At 43.7% G+C, this 21,671-nt stretch overlaps 1 pseudogene; it reads left to right on the forward strand.

Annotated features, from left to right (window-relative positions):
• Nucleotides 1-19,691: 19,691 nt before the first annotated feature.
• LOC122492372 lies at nt 19,692-20,211 on the forward strand (annotated as a pseudogene).
• The last annotated feature ends 1,460 nt before the right edge of the window (nt 20,212-21,671 follow it).

Genomic DNA, 21,671 nt, shown 5'->3' on the forward strand with positions numbered 1-21,671 from the left:
GGGACAGGTGCAGGGTCTTCGGTGCCCACCACCACGGTTCTGCTGTGAGCTATGTGCTCTTTCAGTCCTCAGGCACAATCATATCAGACTGTCCTCTGGCTCAGGAGTGATGGTCAGGACCACATCAAGCTTCTGGTGGCTTGTATAACCAAGAATCACCATCTTCTTCCCCTTTCTAATGGGACTACTTTTCTTTTAAATACTCAAAACTCCAAAAGCAGACATTTCTAATTCCTAATTGAAGATGGCAGGTTAAATGTCTCTGTTTATTTCCAATCCCTCCACATCCTCAGTAAAATGAAAGTGAAGGATTAAAAAGCTGATAAACCTACAGCCAGCCACAAGAGAATGAGATGGCCCATCAACAGATGTGAGATTTCAACAGAATTCCGGAAGGTGGGAAACAGAAGGAGTCGACAAGTCACGCAGCAAGGTGAAGAAAGCCACAGACTAGAATACTGGTACAGAGAAACAAACTAACAAACAAAACAGAAAAGAGCTGTTTAGCCCTACAGAATGTCAGAGAAGAGCAGTTCGCTCAGAAACCAGGTACAGTAGTACAGTGGAGAACAAGAATGATATGTGGCTAATTGAAAGCCTGTGTAGAATATAAATGATCTCCCCACTCTTCCCTTCCTCCAGTTCCCATGTGGTCAAAAACATACATCCATCCTTCAGGGAAAAGAATAGAAGTTCCTTCCCCAGAGAAATGAGTGGGTTCATAGGAAGTCATTGCACATTAGGGTATTGGAGAACCCCTTAGCAGCATGGCCACCTCTTAAATTTTTTCTGTAACATTTATTTATTTTTGAGAGACAGAGCAAGACAAAAAAACAAAAACAAAAACAAATCACAATCTGTTAAGGAAATCTCATTTCACTTAACAATACAAGAGAGCACTCAGGAACTAAGTATCTTAGTAAGCCACCTGAGCCCTTCACCTGTTACTGACAGTCCAGGAAAATTCAACACACTTTTAAATAGACAAATGACAGGTAGCTTCTATACCAAGACACTATGAGAAGAAAAGGAAAAGTAAGAGCCTTGTATGTTCAGCTGATGAATTCACCCCTTCCAAAAAAACAAAGGACAGATGAAAATCATCACACAATGTCCAGCACAAATTAAATATTATTAAATAGGCATTTGAGATATAAAAGAACACCAAAATTCAAAGATTCAGGATAGGAGTGGACAAAAAACAAGATGTAAAAGGAGTTAATCAAATTCAGAAAAGAGATAGAAGAAAAATTAAAGAGCAATAGATACAAATATCATATCCATATGCCGCACCCCTGAAACTAATATAATGTTATATGTCAACTGTGCCTCAATATATTTTAATTTTTAGTTAAATTATTTCAGAAGTAGAGATTAAGTCACAGGATGCCCAAAGGAGAGTAGGTTCAGCTTCAACTGAAAGTATAAGGGATACAGCCAACAGAACAAAAACTAAGAGGTATAAATGATGAGAGAGAGGGTGATAGCTGTAGAGAATAGGTAAAAAAAGATCCATATACATATAATTGGAGTTGCTGAAAAAGCAAAACAAAGCCATGGAATGGAACTAATATTTAAAACTATAATCCAGTTGGGGCACCTGGGTGGCTCAGTCAGTTAAGTGGCCGACTCTTGGTTTCAGCTCAGGTCATGATCTCACAATCCATGGGTTCAAGCCCCTCAACGGCTCTACGCCATCAGCTTGGGATTCTCACTCTCCCTCTCTCCCTCTTCCCCTACCCCACTTGTGATCTAGCTCTCTCGCAAAAATAAATAAACATTTTTTAAAAGATAAAACTATAATCCAATAATGGTTACATTAATGATTACACACTGTATATTATTTTATCAAATATATACAAATTATACACTTAAGATTGGTGAGTTTCATTTTATGTAAATTATGCCACCATAAAGTCAGTTTAAAATTAAATATAAAGTGTTCAATCCAAAAATTATAATCTCAGAAAACTTTCTGAAAATAAAAATGCCCTAAGTGTACATGTTGAATACACCTATGTATATAGAAAAATTGACCAGAATAGTCAACTCAGACTTATGAGAGCAAAATCATTATAAAGGTAAAGAAGAAAATATCTTCTTGGCAAAATTTCCAAATCCCATCAAGGTACAGAAAGTAATCTATTATCCTATGGGATAATCTCTAATGCAAAGCTGAAAAAAAAATAAGGAAAGAACATATAACTGTTAACTGAATAGAAGGAAAAGGCAGTTATAGAAAATATTTTATTAATCTAAAAGAAACAAGAAAGGAAGAAAAAAGGGAGCAAAAAATAAAATAAAATAAAAATAGAAGGCAGGTGTAAACCCAGTTCTATCTGTAATAATATTAAATGTAAGTGGACTAAATAGTAAGAGACTAAGATTGTCAAACTGTGTTTTAAAAATGCTGCTTATAGGAATCAAGACACACTTACATCCATCATCGTGGAAGTACAAGATGCTGGAGTTCTAGAGACTGTTAAAAGATTCCAGAGGTATAAATAAACTAGCATGTCACCTACAAAGGACCAAGAGTCAAGTGAGGTTGTGAACATTTTTACCAGGCAGCTTGATGCTGGGTGCCCCTGAAGAGTGCACCTCGTAGAGGGAGTCCTTGGCAGCTAGCGGCTGGGCTTCTCCCAAGAAGGCCCTTATACTTTGCCCAATGCCACAGTTATGAGCACATCTTTCTTCTCCACAAGAAAGTGAAAGCAGGAATACCAACTTCATTACCTTTATATCCTCTCTCCTTTTTTTTAATGTTTATTTATTCATGTTGAGAGAGAGAGAGAGAATGAGCAGGGGAGGGGAAGAGAGAGAGGCAAGGAAGAGAATCCCAAGCAGGCTCCATGCTTTCAGTACAGAGCCAGATGCAGGGCTCAAACTCACACTGTGAGCTCATGACCTGAGCCAAAACCAAGAGTCAGACACTTAACCGACTGAGCCACCCAAATGCCCCATATCCCCCCTCTTCTTTATTTCTAAAGTCCTGCAGAGAATAGACAAAGTTCTGTTGAATAAGCTATAGCAGTCTCTTCCTCTATCTCATTATTTCCTTCCCTCCCATTTTCTGCCCCCTTCTTTCTCTGTTCACTTGTGTAGTCCGGATATGCTGATTGGACCTCAGTGTGCTAGGTCAGGGGTTATCAAATGAACAAAGACCAGTCCTGGGGTCCAGGGGTTCACAGCTGTGAGGAGAAAGACCATGTGCAGGGACAGGGCCCTGCTGGGAGCTTGCCAGTCTTCCTCTCCAAAACAGCACGGAATCCAGATGTACTGACATAATCATCTCTATTCCTAAACTTGAGTTAAACATGAACTAAAATTCCTGGTTTAAACATTCAGCTAGCTTTTACTTATGTAATGTTCTAAAGAGTCAGTCATTCCTGAAGGAAGAAAAATGTCCTCCTTAGTATAACCCAGGTAGAATCAGTATGTTCCCTCCAACTGCTGTACCTTCACCCCTGTGAGTTGTTCCTTGAAAGGGGAAGCCACGGATGCAGGCAAGGCCTCACCCGCAGAGCTGGGCCTGAGAATAACAGTGGGGAGTGGTCCAGGGAGCATGGGTGGGGGCTCTTCACAAACAGTTGCCAGAGGAGCAGCTCCCCCCCGTGGCTGTAAGTGGAAGCTGTAGTGCTCTCTGCCAAGGAAATGCCAACAAGGGAGTGTAAGGTTTTCCACACCTACACCCTCCACCCTGGGCCGACTGTGGACACCCTTTTCAGAGTCTGGCCTCTGGAAGAGGCACACACCACCTGGGGTCTCTGTGTATACACTCTCCCTGGGTCCTGGGTGGAACTTGTCAATGTGCTGGACTCTCCTTGGCTCTGCCAGATCAAAGCACCCTGCTGAGCCTGCTCTGTGAAGCTGCTTCCTGCCCAGCCCCTCTGAGCATCAGAACCTGGATAATGAAACTTAAGCTTCAGCACCCATCCCTTGCACAAGTCCCTCCTAAGGCAAAGGGCACAGACCTTGGCAAAATGTTCGTATGAACATATGTTTATGCAAAATCTGTAAAAGTAAGGGGGTGTTTTTGTATTATTTTTCCTAAAGAGAGTCATACACTATATTAACTTTAGACCACACAAAGTCTACCTCGGACCTTGATGATCACGTAGGGGCCACTCTGTCCAGAGCTCTCTGACTAGTCCTTTAACTCAAATCCAGCCCCCAACCCCACTTCAACCGCTGGAGGCCACACAGAGGACTTTGGGGGCAGGGGAGGGGGGGGAAGCAGGCAGTACAGGGGTTGGTCAAGAACATGAGTTTGTAGGTCAGACAAGTGTAAATCTGTCCCTAGGCACAATACTTGATTGTGCCTCTCTTTCTTCATCTGAAAAAGAGGGCTAATAATTTTACTTACTCTTAGGGATGCTGTGAGAATAGAATCAAAGGAAGCATGGTAAGACTTCTGTTTGAGGTCTGGCCTGTAGGGGGCGCTCGGGGAATACTGCCTGGGGGAAGGTCCGTAAATAGCCACCCTAGTCCGGAAATACATATACTCCTAACTTAAACTCAACTCTGTTAAATTAGTCCAAATAAAATTACCAGTATTTCACTGTTTTCTGACCTACAAAAATGGCAGTTTCACATGATTCCCTCTACTAGAACAAATGACAATAATTACATAGGACGGCTGGGGTGTGGTTATTGGTAGGTACATTTCTGGTGCACTCTCTCATGGTGTATCTGTGCTTTGCCTAGAGAGGCTGAGGGAGGTAGTTTAATTCCTTGATCTCTCCTCCCTCTGGAGCCATGCTCTGTGACCATAAAGTCCTCTGATACAAAATAAATAAGTCCTGGGGAAGTAATATATGGCAGGATGATGGCAGTTAATAATACTGAATTGTGTATTTGAAAGTTGCTAAGAGAGTAGGTCTTAAAAGTTCCCAACAGAAGAAAAAGTATGTGTGATGACAGATGTTAACTAGACTTACTGTGGTGATCATTTCACAATATATACAAATACTGAGTCATTGTTGTACACTTGAAACTAATATAATGTTGTAGATCAATATTTTTAAAGAACTCTGATAAAATGACCCTCCCTGCCCCCAGTGCTTTTAGTTGTAATGGCCAAGTCAGTGTGCAGAGAGTCCCCGCAACTGAAGCCACCCTCAAATTCTCTTAAGCCAGACCATAGAGGATCCCTCTGCCCCAACACTCTGAAATGCTGTCCCCTGCCTCCAGTCTCTCTGTGGCACCTATTGTGCTCTCTGGAATGCAGCTCTTGTTCTGGATGTGCTGGGGCTCTCATGGCCTCTTCCCACCCCAGCCCTTGATACCTAATCCACAAGTCACTCTATCTTCATCTGGCCCTCAGGGAGGCAGGGGAGGGTCTGGAGATGAAGTCCACACCGCAGAGGCCCCACCTGGAGGCCAAAGTCCTCTAGCCTAAAGCTGTCCCTGAGAACTACCTACTCACAAACAAACCCTCTGGCTGCAGGGTTCCTGAGTTTCTCCTGTTTAACTATTTCCCCCTCTCCTCCCTCCCAGTGGCCTGCAGGCCGCACACTCTCAGAGAACACACACAAGAATCTTAGAGTCCCTGCTAGAGTCACAAAGCACAGTCCTGACAACCAAGCTGGGCATTATGCAGTCAGGATGGTCAGTCGGTCAGACCACAATCAAGTACAAAGCACCTGTTGTAAAGGCCAGTGCTCTCAGAGATCAGAGGGGGTAGGCCAGGCTGACTGTGCCCATGGAGAGGTCTCTGGAAGCAGAGGCCGACAAAGAGTTTGGAGAGCACAGAGCTCATGAGCAAGTAATGTCATGAAAGAAGTGGAGGAAGATGGTTTGGGGATACACAGCAAACACAATGCAGACAGGACAAAGTTTTTGCCACCCTGTGGGAGCACTGAAACAAAGATGTCCAAGGTTTCCTATTAGGAGAGTCGCTTACTGGGCAAAACAGCCAGGCCCTGTCCTATCATCATGCTCAGTCATTGGCTGAGGCCAACCCAAGAAGAGCATGACCTCAGCTCAAAAGCTGAAGCTGACAGTGACGTGATCCCCATGCTGAGGCTGTCAGCTCACCTCACCGCTCTTGGCTTCTTGAAGGGGAAGTGAGTGCTGTAGCTCTGAGTTCACCATAGTACACAGCTCATGTGGCATGGACTCACTTCTCCACACATGTGGAGAGCAGCTCCCCTTGGGCCCTAAAGGCTCTCTTCCTTAGGGAAACCTCCAAGAGGGAAGTTAAGGGATGAAATACAGACCCCATTTGCCACAGTTGATTGGGGGTCCACAGCTGGTACCCATTACCTCCCTCCTCTGCTATTCATTCCAAATCCCCTCACTCTCAGCCACCACCTCTGTTGTCTCAGTGGTTCACCTGTAGTGTGATGCAGGTCCTGGTTCTTGAAGAGTCTGAGCTCCCGATAAGAAGGAAGATGCACTGTTCAGAACCTCCTTCAAGAAAAAAAACATGTTGCCAATACTTGGAGACTAAAGAACATCCTACTAAAGAATGAATGGGCTAACCAAGAAGTTAAAGAGGAAATTAAAAAGTACATGGAAGCCAGTGAAAATAACACCACAGCCCAAAACCTCTGGGACGCAGCAAAGGAGGTCATAAGAGGAAAGTATATAGCAATCCAAGCCTTCCTAAAGAAGGAAGAAAGGTCTCAGATACACAACCTAACCTTACACCTTAAAGAGCTGGAAAAAGAACAGCAAATAAAACCCAAAATCAGAAGAAAAGAACTTATATAGGTTAGTTTTGACGCTATCAAAACAAAAACAAAAACAAAAAACAGTAGAACAGATCAATGAAATCAGAAGCTGGTTCTTTGAAAGAATTAACAAAATTGATAAACCACTAGCCAGTTTGATCAAAAAGAAAAAGGACCCAAATAGTTAAATTTTTTTTTCAACGTTTATTTATTTTTGGGACAGAGAGAGACAGAGCATGAACGGGGGAGGGGCAGAGAGAGAGGGAGACACAGAATTGGAAGCAGGCTCCAGGCTCTGAGCCATCAGCCCAGAGCCTGACGCGGGGCTCGAACTCACGGACCGCGAGATCGTGACCTGGCTGAAGTCGGACGCTTAACCGACTTCGCCACCCAGGCGCCCCATAGGACCCAAATAGTTAAAATCAAGAATGAAAGAGGAGAGATGACAACTAATATAGTAGAAATAAAAACAATAAGAGAATATTATGAGCAATTGTATGCCAATAAAATGGGAAATCTGGAAGAAATGGACAAATTCCTAGAAACATATAAACTACCAAAACTTAAACAGGAAGAAATAGAACATTTGAACAGACCCATAACCAGTAAAAAATCGAATTAGTAATCAAAAATCTCCCAAAAAACAAGGGTCCAGGGCCAGGTGACTTTCCAGGAGAATTCTACCAAAACTTTAAGGAAGAGTTAACACCTATTCCCTTGAAGCCGTTCCAAAGAAATAGAAATGGAAGGAAAACTTCCAAACTCTTTCTATGAAGCCAGCATTACCTTGATTCCACATCCAAAGATCCCACTAAAAAGGAGAATGATAGACCTATTTCCCTGATGAACATGGATGCAAAAATCCTCAACAAGATATTAGCCAACTGGATCCAACAGTACATTAAAAAAATTATTCACCACGACCAAGTGGGATTTATACCTGGGATGCAGGGCTGGTTCAATATCCACAAAACAATCAATGTGATTCATCATACCAATAAAAGAAAGGACAAGAACCGCATGATCCTCTCAATAGATGCAGAGAAATCATTTGACAAAATATGGCATCATTTCTTGATAAAAACCCTTAAGAAAGTAGGGATAGAAGGATCATAACCTTGAGATCATAAAAGCCATATATGAAAGACCCAACACTAATATCATCCTCAATGGGGAAAAACTGAGAGCCTTCCCCCTAAGGTCAGGAACAAGACAGGGATGTCCACTCTTGCCACTATTATTCAACATAGTATTGGAAGTCTTAGCCTCTGCAATCAGACAACACAAAGAAATAAAAGGCATCCAAATCAGCCAGCAGGAGGTCCAACTTTCACCCTTCGCAGATGACATCATACTCTATATGGAAAACCCAAAAGATTCCACCAAAAAACTCCTAGAACTGACCCATGAATTCAGCAAAGTTGCAGGATATAAAATCAATGCACAGAAACTGGTTGCATTTCTGCATATGCATTTCTGCATATACACCTATGCATTTCTGAAGCAACAGACAGAGAAATCAAGGAACCGATCCCATTTACAATTGCCCCAAAAACCATAAAATACCTAGAAATAAATCTAACCAAAGAGGTGAAAAATCTATACACTGAAAACTATAGAAAGCTTATGAAACAAATTGAAGAAGACAAAACAATGGAAAAAGATTCCATGCTCCTGGATAGGAAGAATAAATATTGTTAAAATGTCAATACTACCCAAAGCAATCTACATATTCAATGAAATACCTATCAAAACAACATGAGCATTCTTCACAGAGCTAGAACAGACAATCCTAAAATTTTTGTGGAACCAGAAAAGACCCCAAATAGCCAAAGCAATCTTGAAAAAGAAAACCAAAGCAGGAGGCATCACAATCCCAGACTTCAAGCTATACTACAAAGCTGTAATCCTCAAGACAGTATGGTACTGGCACAAGAACAGACACTCAGATCAATGGAACAGAAGAGGCAACCCAGAAATGGACCCACAAACGTATGGCCAACTAGCCTTTGACAAAGCAGGAAAGAATATCCAATGGAATAAAGACAGTCTCTTCAGCAAGTGGTGCTGGGAAAACTGGACAGCAACATGCAGAAAAATGAACCTGGACCACTTTCTTACACCATACACAAAAATAAACTCAAAAAGGATGAAAGACCTAAATGTAAGACAGAAAGCCACCAAAATCCTCGAGGAGAAAGCAGGCAAAAAACCTCTTTGACTTTGGCTGCAGCAACTTCTTACTCAACACGTTTCCAGAGGCAAGAGAAACAAAAGCAAAAGTTAACTACTGGGACCTCATCAAAATAAAAAACTTCTGCACAGCGAAGGAAACAATCAGCAAAACTAAAAGGCAACCGACGGAATGGGAGAAGATATTTGCAAATGATGTATCAGATAAAGGGTTAGTATCCAAAATCTATACAGAAATTATCAAACTCAACACCCAAAAAACAATCCAGTGAAGAAATGGGCTAAAGACATGAATAGACACTTCTCCAAAGAAGACATCCAGATGGCCAACAGGCATATGAAAAAATGCTCAACATCACTCATCATCAGGGAAATACAAATCAAAACCACAATGAGATACCACCTCACACCTGTCAGAACGGCTAACATTAACAACTCAGGCAACAACAGATGTTGATGAGGATGTGGAGAAAAAGGATCTCTTTTGCACTGCTGGTGGGAATGCAAACTGGTACAGACACTTTGGAAAACACTGTAGAGGTTCCTCAAAAATTAAAAATAGAACTATCCTACAACCCAGCAATTGCACTACTAGGTATTTATCCAAGGGATACAGGTATGTATGCTGTTTCAAAAGGGCACATGCACTCCAATGTTTATAGCAGCATTATCAACAATAGCCAAAGTACGGAAAGAACCCAAGTGTCTATCGATGGATGAATGGATAAAGAAGATGTGGTATAGAGGTGCCTGGGTGGCTCAGTCGGTTAAGCTTCCAACTTGGGTCAAGTCATGATCTTGCAGTAAACGAATTTGAGCCCTGCATCAGGCTCTATGCTGACAGCTCAGAGCCTGGAGCCTGCTTCCGATTCTGTGTCTCCCCCTCGCTCTGTCCTGCCCTGCTCATGCTCTATCTCTCTCTCTTTCAAAAAAAATAAATAAAACATTTAAAAAATTTTTTAAAAAGATGTGGTGTGTGTGTGTGTGTGTATATATATATACACACACACATACATACCATATATATATACACACACCACATATATATATATATATATATATATACACACACACACACACATGCACACGCACAATGGAGTATTACTTAGCAATCAAAAAGAATGAAATCTTGCCATTTGCAACTACATGGATGGAACTAGAGGGTATTATGGTAAGCGAAATTAGAGAAAGACAAATATCATATGACTTCACTCATATGAGGACTTTAAGATACAAAACAGATGAACATAAAGGAAGGGAAGCAAAAATAATATAAAAACAGGGAGGGGGACAAAACATAAGAGACTCTTAAATATGGAGAACAGAGAGTTACTGAAGGGGTTGGGGGAGGGGGAGGGGCTAAATGGGTAAGGGGCATTAAGGAATCTACTCCTGAAATCATTGTCGTACTATATGCTAACTTGGATGTAAATTTTAAAAATAAATTAAATTTAAAAAAAGAAAAGAAAAAACGTTGCCAACTGCAAGAAGTGTGGTTAGCTGACAGCCTCCAGCTATTCGCTTCCTCGGGCTCAGTAGCACCCCGAGAGTTGTTTTCCACTGCAGATGGCATGGCTTTGCTCCAGAATCCTAGAGCCCTGAGTTGTCATTCTCCCACTGGAGTTTGCCAAAACTTCCTATAGCATCTTTTACCACCAATGCCTCCAACACCATTAGATCTGTCAGGTCACATGGCCCAAGGGGCCGAGCTGCTGGCCTGCACCTGCAGCAGAGCTGTTTCCTGCTCTGGGTCCCACTCAAAGTTGGCATCCTTTTGTACTGCCTTGTATATGGGCTAGAATAGTATATCCCAGGAATGGGATATGCTTCCAGAACCCAAAGAAACCCACTAGGCATTGTGCTTTCTCCTTTGTGGTATGTGCTATAAGATGCAATCATTTGTCTTCCTCTTTGCAGGACCTATCTCAGCACACCACTGACCAGTGGATCTCTAAAAATTTTACTGATGTGGCAGGCTCCTAAATCTCCAGAGTTTATTCTCCACCCGATGGGTCGCATGTATCTCACCAAGACCTCCAGTCACCTCCTGCCCATCTGGCTTAGCCAGCATAATACTACGAATGTTGGGAATCAATGTGATGTTTTGTTAAATATCTAGACAGTCCAGATCTCTTCATACTATATTAGGACAAAAGGTGAATGGATTAACAGACTGGACAAACTGTAAATGAATATTATTGTCCATTTCATGCGAATGCAAATTGATGCTGATCCTCTTTTCTGATTGAAACAGCTAAGAATCTATTTTCCACATTGGTGGCTGCATCCCTTGTACCCAAGACCTTATGAATCTGCTCCAGCAAATACACTACCTCTGGCAGGAAAGCTGTGACTGGTGTTCCCATTTGCTTGAGTTTGCAGTAGGCGGTATACATTCTCCAGAATCCATCTCATTTCTGTAGGGACCAGACTGTTGATTTAAATAGAGCTAAGATGGGGACCACCTTCTCTGCATCCTTCAGGTTTTTAAGCATGGCACTAATTTCCACTTTTCCCCTCAGGAGATGACAGACGTTTTTGATTTACTATTCTGGCTGAAGGGCAGGGGGCAGTTCAGAGAGTTGCATTTAACCTTCACCATTCTAATAGCTCTTATGCCACAAGCCAACGTTCCAATGTGGAGGTTACTCCAACTACCAAGTATGTTGATCTCAATTACATAGATCACCAGATGGGTCTATGAACACAATAAACCCACTGTAAGCTGGGTCTTTGGCAAGGACTCCATATGGTCTTACGCTAACGGGGGACCATGCTAACATTTCAAGTCTCTGGATAGCAACATTAACTCAGACCCTGTGTCCAACAGTCCTTGAAATGTCTGAATATTACTCTTTCCCTAGGGTGTAACTGCCATAGTAAAGGTAGGTCCCCTTGGGGAAGGACCAGGAATCAGTAAAGTGCATACTGGCCATGGTATTGCAGGATTCTTCCCCTGGTGTTCCAGCCCACCTCTTCTGTCAGCAGGTTCTGGGTCTGAAAACTGGCTCAAGTCCAGAAACTGGACAAACATTATGACTTTTCATTGAGGCACTGTTAACCTCCCACTCATTCACTTTTTATCTCCTTTGATTGTATATGCATATATATACAGTACCCTTTGGCTGCCCATCTATTTTCCACTAAGAACACTGTTTTCTTTTTTTAATTTTTTTAAATGTTTATTTATTTTTGACAGAGAGAAACAGAGCATGAGCGGGAGAGGGGCATAGAGAGAGGGAGACATAGAATCGGAAGCAGGCTCCAGGCTCCAAGCTGTCAGCACAGAGCCTGACACAGGGCTCGAACCCGTGAACCGTGAGATCATGACCTAAGCCGAAGTCAGACGCTTAACCGACTGAGCCACCCAGGCGCCCCCCACCCCAACCTGTAAAATGTTTAAGATGGGACCACCAGTTGGGACATCTGGGTGGTTCAGTCGGTTAAGCATCTGACTTCAGCTCAGGTCATGATCTTACGGTTCGTGGGTTCAGCACAGAGCCCTTTGTCTCTCTCTCTCTCTCTGCCCCTCCCCCACATGTGCTCGTGCATGCTCTCTCTCCCTCTTTCTCAGAAAGAAATAAACATTTTTTTTTTTCAAAGAAGGGACCACCAGCTCATGCTGGGGTTGTTCATACTCACCTAACTCCTGGGATGTGGCCCTCATTGCCAGTCAGGTGACGAGGTGATCAGTCCCTAAACTCCATCTTACTTACTCACCTCTCAGACCACCCTCGGAAACATGCTGAGTTGGACCTAGGAAATCCGGCAGATCTCCCACTGAGGCATAGGACTTGTGAGAGGAAGGCAGCAGAAGCCAGAGAGGGCAGGGAGAACTCACCTACTACAGTGTAGACCTGCTAGGGTTTCTGCCTGCCCAGCGGGGGACTCTGGAGCACAGCCTACCCACTAGAGAAGGCCAGCCTTGTGCGGAAATGGCTGGCCTAGTAACGCCACCTGAAAAGGATGTGGCTTCAGCTGAAGACTGAGGTTGATTCTGAAGGAGGCTACAGCTGAAGCTATCAGCTCACCATACACTTGACAGCTGGGCAATGAGTCTCTTCTTGAAGAGCTGAGAGGAACATCTCCAAGCAGCCACACAGACATTATCAAGACAGTTTGAGAACTGTTTTTGTGCAGGCCTGTGCACGGTGCAATCAACCCACAGAGCCATTTCTCAGGTTAATAAAGTGGTGTTGGGTAGAAGTTTACCAAGAAGATAAGGTGGGAGGGGATTTTGCAGACAGAGGCAACCAAATGTTCACAGACCAAGGCAATGCAAAGGATGGGAACATTCTCGAAAAATACAGAGAATCCAGTGGAGCTGAAGCATAAATGTTGGCAGGGGGTATAAATGACTGGGAGGAGTGACTGACTAATGGGGGCAGGGGGTGAAAGACGGAAGGAGCCTAAGATGAGGTCCTGCTTTCTGACATGGTCATCCCTTTGGCTGCTCACCTTCTCCCAAAAAACAATGATCCATGTGCTTTCTCTTTCTCCACCAATTTCCTCTTCCCCATGACCTATGTGGCCCCTTATACCATTAAACACCGCTCATCCTCCATCCACCTGATGCATAAGTACAGGAGACCACACAGGAAATAGGCCCTCAGCAGAGGCTGCCAGACATTGCCCAGGGTACAGGTCACTTGTTAAGCCCCTGCCCAGACCATCACTTAGCCTTGAGCTGTAGGGTTCTCAGTCCTATAGAAATGGGCAGTCCACCATGTAATGCCCTCCCCCAGGCTGTCCAGACCTGCCTGTCTAGCCTTCCCTCTGCCCACTGTTCACCTTTCTCCGGCCTCACTGAGCCCACACTCTCCTCTTGTGATTTCCCACCCCAGGGCCCTCCCTCTGCTTGTAATGTCCAAACCTTCAAGGCCCAATTCAAATGGCACCTCCTCACTGATTTCCCCAACTGTGAGTGTCTCTGTCCCTGATCTGTACTGGCTTTACACCTTGTCCTCTCCACCCAGCTATTATGCACTTGCAGGTATACTTTGCCACCTGTCAAGAATCCAGCTGTAGCATCCATTCCAGGCAGGGCCTGCTCAGAATGGAGATAGGGGAGTGCACAGGGAAGGGGCAAGGAGCCAGGGTCAAGACCCAATAATGGAGACAGAGGGCAGGGGCCAATGCAGAAAGACAGTGCAGAGTCTTGGCCTCTCAGGGCAGAAAGAGCTGAGTGTCAGTGGCTCTACTCCCACTACTGCCCACTCAAAAACATGCCCAGCCCCATGCCAGTCTCATGGTTCTCAGTATCTACAGGGATCAGTACTCTCCTTTCATTATTAATCACTGCAACCAAGAGCCAAACAAGCTAACAGGCCACACCCTTTCCATGCAGGGCTCACCAAATACTCCCAGCTGCCTTCCCATTGCCCCCCAACTGTGCCCTTTTCTTGACTGAGGGTCCCAAAGGATGTGCCTTGGTGTCACCCCAATAAGCTCACTCACCATGGTTTGGTTCACAACCTCTGGTGGTGATGAGGCCCCAGGACATCGTTGCACCAGAGGACACCAAGTGACAAAGTGTTATGTGGGGTCACTTCCAAAGTGGGCTCAGGAATTTCTCAGAAGGAAAAGCTGACAGAGAAAAACAGATTGTGGCTGAAAAACATGCACCGGGTTATGTAGCATATCTACAGCTACATTCTTTTTTTTTTTTTCTATTCTTGCAGATGGAAAAAAGGTGCAGAAATAAACAGATGATAGGTATGGAAAGCCCTTCCTTAGAATTAGCGGAGAGTAGCCCAGGTGAAGTCCACACTGACCAGTGACCTCGGGCAGGTTACTACTCTGGGCTTTGCTTCCTCAGCCATAAAGCAGGCATCAAATGGGTTGTTATGAAGCGTGAGTTCATATGTATGTAAAGTGCTTAGAACAGTGCCTTGGCACTAATAATTACCATTATTATTTATATTACTTTTTCTAGATGATTAGAATTGCGGCAACATGTGTGTGTGTTGGCATATTTAATTAAAGGCCCAGGAAGGTATTAAGAGTATTCGTTGTCAGATGGAAAGGACAATTTAATCCACTCCAGCTTGGTGCAAACCATGAACAATTAAGCAGTAATTGAGAAGGTTAGCAAGAAAGATAATTGAGCACCCTGGGTGTTTGTGTTCCTTACAATCCTATGTGTAATGATAGGTTTTTATATTTAGAGCGGAAAATTATATGCTTTCTAATTTTAATGAAAAGTAATTTTTAATTTAAATGAAAATCATATTTGGTGAGGTCATGAGTTGCAAGAAATACATTCAGAAATTTAAAAAGGATGAAAAAATTGAACGTATAGCATGAACCCCACTACATAATGTTAAAGCCCCTACATTTACATCTGTAAAGTACAGCAAGTTTCTGACTGGTCTAGAGCTAAAACTCATACGTATATCAAGAGTCATGTGACTTCACTCCTACAAAAAGATCTATTTAACATGAAGGCTGAAGAGACTTGTAATGGTTAATTTTATATGTCAACTTGACTGGGCCATAGTGCCCAGAAATTTGGTGAAACATTACTCTGGGTATGTCTGTGAGGATGAGATTAGCATTTGAGTCCACAGAGGAAGTAAAGCAGATTGCCCTCCCAGCCTGAATAGAACAAAAAGAAGGAAGAATCCACTCTCTGTCTGTTGAGCTGGGACATCTGTCTTCTCCCGTCCTCAGACTGGGACACACACCATTGATGCTTCTGTTCTCGGGCCTTCAAACGTGCACTGGAACTATAGCACCGGCTTTCCTGGGTTGCACCTTGCAGAAGGAGATCGTGGGACTTCTCAGTCTCTGTAATCACATGAGCCAATTCCTCATAATAAATCTCTGTATGCATATATAGTATATAGAGTATACATATGCCATATATATATATAATATAAAATAGTATATGTTGTATATGTATGGTGTATAGTATACAGTATGCTATATATGGTGTGCATGCATATGTATATGTATAGTATATATATAATACTATTCTGTTCCTCTGGAAAATCCTGACTAATACACCCGTGTACCTCTGTGTGTGTGTATGTGTATAGCTGCATGTATATATATATGTAAAAATACAAACATACAGATATACAAACGTGTAAATTTTATATTATCACTGTTTATGAAGGTGGGGGGTTAGACATTTGTAGACATTTTAGACAGGGCAGAATGGCTGACAAATGCTAAAATGTGCACAGGCTATAGGCCCCCTCAGAGAGAAATTCCCGTAATGTTGAAAAAGGCTGGTAGAGCAAACCAGGCCTGAAATGATCCCCCGAGGGTCTGCAGTGGCTCTGGGTGCAATATCCATGACACCTGATGCTCAGATCCGGCCCAGCTAAATCATCCTGGCCCCAGTAGGTCCATCAAGACAAAATAAGCCTGTGCAGATGAACTGAATGGAAGTGGATCTCCACTTCCATGACATTTTGAGCCCTAGCAACTCCTCACCCACATGAAGACAGCACAGGCGGGAAAGGCTCTTCCCATCACTGGTCCGAGTGATGAACCTGCTTGTGGCAGAGGCCAGTGCCCAGCGAGTAGCCCTGGAGTAGCTTTCTGATGCTGAGGGGACCAGGGCAGCTGTGGCTGTGATGCCGGCCATCTGATGGCAGCGGAGATGGTATGCCTTGGCATGGGCAGCCTGACCAGAGCTGTCAGGGCCCTGCAGCCACAGGGTCGAGGCTCAGAAGCAGCACAACTGCAGAGGAAAGCAATGTCCAGCACCTAACCACACCTCTTCCCTTATGGACACTGAAAGACCTGGGGCAAGCCAGCTACGTGGGGGCTCGGTAAGGGTTGGGAACTTGGCTGTCAAAGGTGATGAGGCCGGCTTTGTACTCACTGGCTGGTGTAACTTGATGCTCCAGTTACAGCAGTGATAAATGATAATGAGTACTATCTAGTCCCGTCTACTGAGTCCTGCCTGTGTCCCAAGACCGTCCCATGCGTTCTTTTACTGCCAGGCTGAACAGCAGAATGAAACTCAGGGTTGGGGAAGGGAGAGAAGTAGTGAAAGTATCGCCCTATCCTGGGGCTCTACCATGTCAGAGAGGAGCCTGGCCAGTCCTCAGCTGCCTGAAAACAGACTTGGTGCCCCCATGGGACCTGTGCCCCGCTGCTGTGTGGGGCAGAGCTGGGGCCAGCGGGCCTATGCTAACAGCTGAGGACACACGTGCCTCACCGGGAGAGTCACGCCCATTCACAAGCCAACTGGTGGGAGAGGCAGGGGCACTCTCATGGGACACCCGACTCCAGGACTGGTCATCCATTACAATGGGCTCTACTGTGCAGGGATGGTGTCCCAGGCCCTCTTTGGGGGCCAGAAGCTCCTCTTCTTCCCAATACGTCCAAAGGACAAGCAAGGCCAGAGGTAGGAGCAACGGGTACATGTGGCGGGGATGGTGCAGGTGGGACCTGGCTCCCTCAGAGGAAGGAGACTCTGCTCTGCAACTCACCCCTTGTACTGTCAGGGTGATTTCAGCTTCTGGCTCCAAAGCTCAAGCCACACGACCTCAAACAGTAGATGGGATCTAGTGGCTTGAATAGCCAAAAGGCAGAGAGAATGTCCACAGGACTTTGATCCCCAGGCCCCTATTCTATTTTCCAGTATTTCTTTTTTTTTTTTTAATTTTTAAAAATATTTACTTTTGAGAGATACGAGGTGGGGAGGGGTAGAGAGAGAGAGAGAGGGAGGGAGACAGAGAATCCCAAGCAAGCTCCGAGCTCTCAGCATAGAGCGCAATGCGGGGCTCCAACTCATCAGTTGTGAGATATGATGTGAGCTGAAACCAAGAGTCAGACATTTAACCGACTGAGCCACCCAGTCGCCCCTCCAGCACTTCTTTTTGATAACATATAGCAGCCCCTGCCACTCACATTTTGAATAGGATAACTGAAGGGGGAGAAACCCTCCCTACATTCTAGCATTACACACATTGGTCCAATAGCATTAGCTAGAGCTGGATCCATGCAACCCTTTTTGTGTGTACGTCTATCCATTTCTGTCTCCCTGATTTTTGGGGCTGATTCTCAAAACAATCCATGACCCCAAAGAGATTACAAACTACTGCCTAGAGTGAAAAAAAAAAACATAAGTTCATGATAATTGCCCTTGATTCTAAATGTTGAGCAAATGCTCAAATTCCGTTTGTAATTTTAAGAATCTGGATGTGACATAGGTTCATTCTGACTCCTTTGGAGGCTGAAGAAATTCTCAGAGCACAGAAAAGGCAAGACAGGGGGCACTGGAGCAGAGGCAAGACAGGAAAAGCCAGAACTGAGCACATGACTGGGTAGATTATTTCTGTTGGGTTTCAGCTAGCTTCAAATGTGAGCAAATTGCTTAAAGAGGAAAAATTCAAAGTAGTTTTCAGAGCTCATTCACTACTTGTGCTAGTTATGATACATAATTACTTCTAACTGTTTATTCTTAAGGCAACTGTATGAGCAGAATATTTCTCAACTTACCTTTCTTGTTATGTTTATTAAACTCTAAATGAAAAGAACTCCACCTGAAACGCAAATTAAAGTCGTAATGAGACACTCCTCTCCATCCATCTGAGTATCTATAATTAGAGCTGCTACAAAGTGAGGATGTGGAACAACCGGAACTCTCTTCATTACAGGTGGGACGTAAAATGAAACAACCACTTTGGAAAACATTTGGAAGTTTTCGCAAAAATTAAACATATATTGGGACACCTGGGTGGCTCAGTCAGGTGAGCACCCAAATCTTGATTTCAGCTCCAGTCATGATCCCAGGGTTGTGGGATCAAGCCCCAAGTCAGGCTCCACAATAAGCATGGAGCCTGTTTAAGATTCTCTCTCTCTCTCTCTCTCTCTCTCTCTCTCTCTCTCTCTCCCCCCCCCCCTCTCTCTCTCCCTCTCTCTCTCTCTCAATCTTTCTCTGTCTCCCTCCCTCTGCCTCTCTACCCCACTCACTCTCTCTCTCTCTAAAAGATAAAATAAAATAAAATAAAATAGGGGCACCTGGGTGGCTCAGTTGGTTAAGCATCCAACTTTGGCTCAAGTCATGATCTCACAGTTTATGAGTTTGAGCCCCACATCAGGCTCAGAGCCTGGAGCCTGCTTCAAATTCTGTGTCTCCCTCTCTCTCTGCCCTTCTCCCACTCATGCTGTCTCTCTCTCCTTCAAAAATAAACCTTAAAAATTTTTTAATAAAATTAAAAAGTAAAAAATTAATTAAACATACACGTACTATATGATCCAGCCATTTCACTCCCAGGTATCTACACTGGAGAAACGAAAGCACATGTCCAGACAAATACTTGTACGTAAATATGCATAGCACCTTTATTTGTGATAGCTAAAAACTGGAAGTAACCCAGACGTCTATCAACAAATGAAAGAATACTATTCTTAGTATTCGGTTTGTAACTACGAATACACACAACAGCATGAATGAATCTCAAAATAATAATCCTGAGTGAAATAAGTCAGTCAGAAAAAGAGTATATACTGTATAATTTCATTTATACAAAATTTTAGAAAATTCAAGCTTCTCTATAGTGACAGAAAGCAGACCCATGGTTGTCTAGGTGCAGGGGCCAGGGGAGGGAAAAATCACAAAGTTCCACAAGGAAATTTGGAAGGTAATGGATACATTCATTATCTTGATAGTGGTGATGGTATCACAAGTACTTCCATATATCAAAACTTATCAAACTATAGCGTGCGCCCAAGCCAGCCCCGGATCGTGCCCCCACTCAGTGCAGGATCCCCCTGAATCCCACCGGAGCTCCGTGCCCCATGTCCCCCGCCTCCCCAGCACTGCTGGCCAAGGACCCCCATGCACCATGTGGGAGGATGGCAGGATCCGTGGTGGACAGCGCTCCCACGGTGAAACTAAATCATGGGCATTTAAACAACTCCCTGGGCTCCCCAGTTCAAGTCATGAATTTCCCAAGACTGATAGTTCCATTTTGTGGGCACATGACAGGTGGCATGAGACCAGGCAAGAAGCTGTTGGTGGTGGGGGCATCGTAGACTTCAACCCAGAGAGCTTTGCCATCAGCTTGACCTGGGGTGACTCTGAAGACCCTTCTGCCAATGTGGCAATTGAACTCAAAGCTGGGTTCACAGACTGGCAACGACTCAGAAATTCTTGTATATCTGGGGAAAGAGGTGAAGGGCAGTCTGCGATACCTTACTTCCCATTCATCCCAGACCAGCTATTCAGGGTGGAAATTCTTTGTGAGCACCCATGTTTCAGAGCGTTTGTGGATTGACACCAATTTTTTTTTATTTTTACCACCACATTCAAATGCTATCTGCAGCTGACACCATAAAGATACATGGGGACCTCCAGATCACTAAGCTTGGCTGATATTGTTTAAACCGCCTCTATCTCAAACAGGATCGGGTACCACAACTCTCTTCCGGACAAGTGTCCTAGCAAGATCTGGAGACTTAGAAACAAAAACAAAAAGCATGTTTCACTGTCTCTACTTTCTGTGCAGTTTAAACCCAAAATGACAGCTTCAAACTGTGGTTTGCCCTTAGGGACCTGTCAGAACAAAGACACCGAGCCATTATTTCCACAACAGAACAAAGTAAGACAATTATGCTGGATTTTATTCAGACAAAAGTGGCAAAAAAAAAATGTATCAAATTGTACACTTTAAACACGAAGTTCATTGACTATTACACCTCAATAAAGCTGTTCATTTAAAAAAGAACCCCAAGAACGAAAATGGGTGAAAGGGTTATATTTCCAACTATAAAGTAGATAAGTTGTGGTGATGACGTGTACAGCATGGTGACCATAGTTAATAATATTGTATTGAATACTCGAAGGTTGCTAAGAGAGGAGATCTTAAAAGTTCTCGTCACACACACAAACACGCAGAATTTGTAACCATGTGTAGTGATGGATGTTAATTAGACTTATTGTGGTGATCATTTCACAATATATACCCATATGGAATCATGTTATACACTTGAAACTAATATAATATGTCAGCTATATCTACACTTTGAAAAGAAAGGAAGAAGGACCCCTAATAGCCACTACACCTGCCCCCCTTTTCCTCTTGGGACCTTGTGTTTCCGGCCGTGTTTTTGAAGTTTCTCCCTTTTCGGTTCTATCTCTCCTTCAATTTCAGTAATCTGCCTAAGTCAGGCAGGACTCCTCTCTCTGGGCAGGGCAGTAATGTCCTTCTTTCACAGTACGGCAATGAGATGACTGTTTAGGACTCAAAGACCGGTCACAGGGTTCACACACCCTGCACGTCTTCTCATAGTACCAAGCAGTACCCAGGTAGTAACCTCATCAATTTGGCCGTGTGCCAAAGGTGTGATTTCTTTGCTAGTCTAGGCAGTTGTGGATCTCAGAGCTGGGACGGCTCTCCTGGTGACAGAATAAACAGAAAGGACTCTTTTCTGGAGAGTATGGTCAAGCTCTGAACCGCAGCCATATACCTGTTCCAACCGCAGAAAGTGCTACTACACCTGTTACTACTTTCCCCAGGACGAAAATTGTGACACCTAATTGTACATTTCTTGCATCATTCAGTGTCAGATGGAAAAATGCCCCCTACTCATGAAAAGAAAACCAAAAAACAAAGATATTGCTCCTAAAGAAAGATGCATTCATAACTGGGAATCACATTTCCAATATACCTCTTGCGGTATGCATTACAAATAGAAACAACGATCAAGTCTGATAATTCCATTTGAGTCCTTATAAAAAGGAAAGATTCCGCGCATGTGGATATCAGCAGGCCTCAAGTCAATGGAGGAGATTTCCCAAGATCTACCACAGCCCCCTCCTGGCTGTTTTTCACC

This window comes from Prionailurus bengalensis, chromosome C2, assembly GCF_016509475.1.
Source record: "Prionailurus bengalensis isolate Pbe53 chromosome C2, Fcat_Pben_1.1_paternal_pri, whole genome shotgun sequence".
Taxonomy (NCBI): domain Eukaryota; kingdom Metazoa; phylum Chordata; class Mammalia; order Carnivora; family Felidae; genus Prionailurus; species Prionailurus bengalensis.